Genomic DNA, 3,354 nt, shown 5'->3' on the forward strand with positions numbered 1-3,354 from the left:
ATTGGGTCTTCCTAATAAATGGCTAAAATTTGGTGAAGGACCAAAATATTGATAAACAATGGTTGTGAATAACCTTGAAATGATCTTAGTATTTCCTTTATTTTTCGTGTGATATGAAAGCATCAAACAATATAGGACTAACATAAAAAATATATATGTATCATAATGATAGTAGAAAGAATTGAGAAAACAGAATTTTTTCAATTATTGCCCGTGGTTTGTTTTTTATAATTTTAAATCTAAATTTCACACAAGTCTTGCCTTCAGTATTAAGCCTATTTGTTCATCATAGGCTTTATTATCAATTTGCAATCTCAAGATTACCAACATTGTAGAAATATGAAATAATTCATGATACCTGTACATGTGCCTATCACTGGCGTAAATCCGTACGGAGGAGGAGCGGAGGAATGATCGGCGATAGTCATCACATACTAGCACAAGTACATAAGCCCACGATATGCACATGCGCACGATGTGGACGCACAAAAGTGAGATGAAATGAAATAAATTACATGGTAATATTGATATTTATTCCGTTAGAAAATATTGTAGTACATAGTTCTTTATTTCTATGTGATTTATTAATTTTGTTGAATTTAGTCAATGACAATCATCCCCATGGGCATCAAAGCATTTTCATTATTGGGGGTTGGGTGGGGGCAAAACTTGGAAGATAATTATGAAGAGTTTGTTCACAAAAACTAATAAGTCCATACTAGTATTTGCCAAATGGAGATATTTGCGATTAAAGGTCAAGAAAAATAAAGAGAATAATAAGATTTTTTTTTTGCTTCTTTTGACCATAACTTCGAAAATGTACCTTTACATGTAGTGACCAATATATCACTTAAAAGGTATCATTTTGTACTTTATGACAGAGACCGTACTTCAAAATCTTCAAAAATGGACTTATCGGTTTTTGCGAACAAACTCTTCATATGTGTGAGGGAGCAGAGCGACCAAGCGAGGGGACGGGGTATCCTCCCACAAGACAGATATTTGCATTTTCAGGCTTGTAACTTCAGACGTGTAGTGCACACTTTTGGTGAAATACATGTACTGTATTCGACTTTTGTTTCTATCACAAAAAGTAAGAACTATTAAAGGGATGGTATAGTATTGATTGGAGTGAGGATTCAGCTTTCAACTTTTTGCAAGATACTTAGAGAAACCACCTCATGAAATGCAAAAGCGAATACAATTATAAGAGGAATTCAAAGTTTACTTAATGGAAATTGGTTTTGAAATCGCCGATATCCAAAAACAAAGTAAAACAAAGCAATCCTGATAAGGAGTGGGTCCCACCTTTATGCTAGGATTGCTTTGTTTTGGATATCTCAGCCATTTCAAACCAATTTTCATCAAATAAACTTTGAATTCCTCTTAGAATGATATGATGTTCCGTATTTAATAAGAGGTTTCTCATCATCTCAATAAATTGTCATTAAATAAGTTGGAAACCTGAAGCCCCATCTCACCTGAAACTGTACAATCCTCTTGATATTCAGGGCTTTATGTGCAAGCCCTGCCCTACACACACACACACACACACACACACACACACACACACACACACACACACACACACACACAAACAAACACACGAATTGTATCTATGAACAAGCTGGAAGCACAAAATGCACATAATATTAATACATGGACAGATATTGTTGGAATGATTTGGTTTATATTTTCTCTTCTGAAAATAATACAATGCACAATGACCTGTGTCTTATCACAGTGCAAAATGCAGAATGTGGCATGGAGTAAGCGACATCCCTCATTCAATCAGCATGCGTTGTAATATATGAAGAGTTTGTTCGCAAAAACCGATAAGTCCATTTTTGAAGATTTTGAAGTACGGTCTCTGTCATGAAGTACAAAATAATACCTTTTAAATGATATATTGGTCACTACATATAAAGGTACATTTTTGCAGTTATGGTGAAAAGAAGCCAAAATTTTCTTATTATTCTCTTTATTTTTCTTGACCTTTAATCGCAAATATCTCCGTTTGGCAAATATGGACTTATCGGTTTTTGCGAACAAACTCTTCATATCTCTCTCATTAAGGCTGCACTACGTTTTTGACAGAAATCAGTTTCCAAGTATGTCATGTAAATAAGACATAGTGTAATCACCTGTATGTACACTCTCATTATTTTACATCATTATTAAACAGGCATCTGCCTCAATCATTAGGGAAAAAAAGCAACAACAAAGACTAGAAATATTCTAATTAGAACAGGAAAAGAAATATTGTATTGTATCTGAAAAAAAAAAACAATTTCCTACTTGTCTTTGAGTACCAGCAAGCTATTTGGGCATGGTTGCTATGGGAACCCTCTGAACAAAAGTCTAAATTATGTGACTAGCATCAAATGAGTAATGATCACAATGAAATTCACACAAGTCCCCAAGTGACAACTTGAAAAAAAGAAGAAAAGTTTTTTTTCAGACTCTTGTTCTATAGACATGGAAACTGCTTTGTTTTTTCATACTTTTGTATGAGCAGATAAAATGGGGTCCTTAAAAAGTAGAAAGCCAAGCAACATTTGTGTTTTATCTATCATGAATTTTTCTTGTCTCTTTGAGAGCATAAGACTTTTGAACAGGTGATATTGTGATCAAATAATCAAAACTATGCCAAAGATGATGATGCTGAAGTTTTGATGTTGAATTCAATTTCATTCAATCTCTATTTTCTTTCTAACTTTATCCATTTATCACCACCCACTTTCACTTCACTTTTTTCTCATTGCAACCTTCTGTATTCACTTTGTTTGTGGTCAATTCTTAAAGAGCAAATCTTACTAGTGACACTGAGTCAGCGAAGAAATGTCACATTATTTTCATGATATTTTCATACCTACAGCCGAGAGGGTTTTTTTCTCATTCAGCTCTGCTGGAAAGTGTTTTAGCCTTACCCTCTGGACTTGATAGCATAAGGTCTTCATCAGACCAAACAACCCTGTTGTGAATACAATCATTAGTTGATACAATGTACTTTTTTTGGTACAATTAGTACTTTGTCATGCCACATTTGAATTGCGACATCATAGTTCAGGAGTACTGGAAAGGATCTGCACATAACACCACACACTCTCTTCAGCTGACCAAACTTCTGGAATTGATGATATTGAATACATGCAGATATGAATCTCTCAAAATAGCCTACCAGAATAAGCAAGTTATTGCACTATGCTAGAACATACATGTATATATACAGTGTACTTCCAAAGTATTACACATTTCAAAGGCCTTTCAGAAGAGCTAAAGACAATACATATGAAATTTCTTTTAAACAATGACAATAAAGCACAAAAAAAAAAAAAAAAATTCTTACTGCTG

This window comes from Diadema antillarum, unplaced genomic scaffold (assembly GCF_040938485.1).
Source record: "Diadema antillarum isolate AM-2024a unplaced genomic scaffold, OU_Dant_1.0 scf00000025, whole genome shotgun sequence".
NCBI classification, from domain to species: domain Eukaryota; kingdom Metazoa; phylum Echinodermata; class Echinoidea; order Diadematoida; family Diadematidae; genus Diadema; species Diadema antillarum.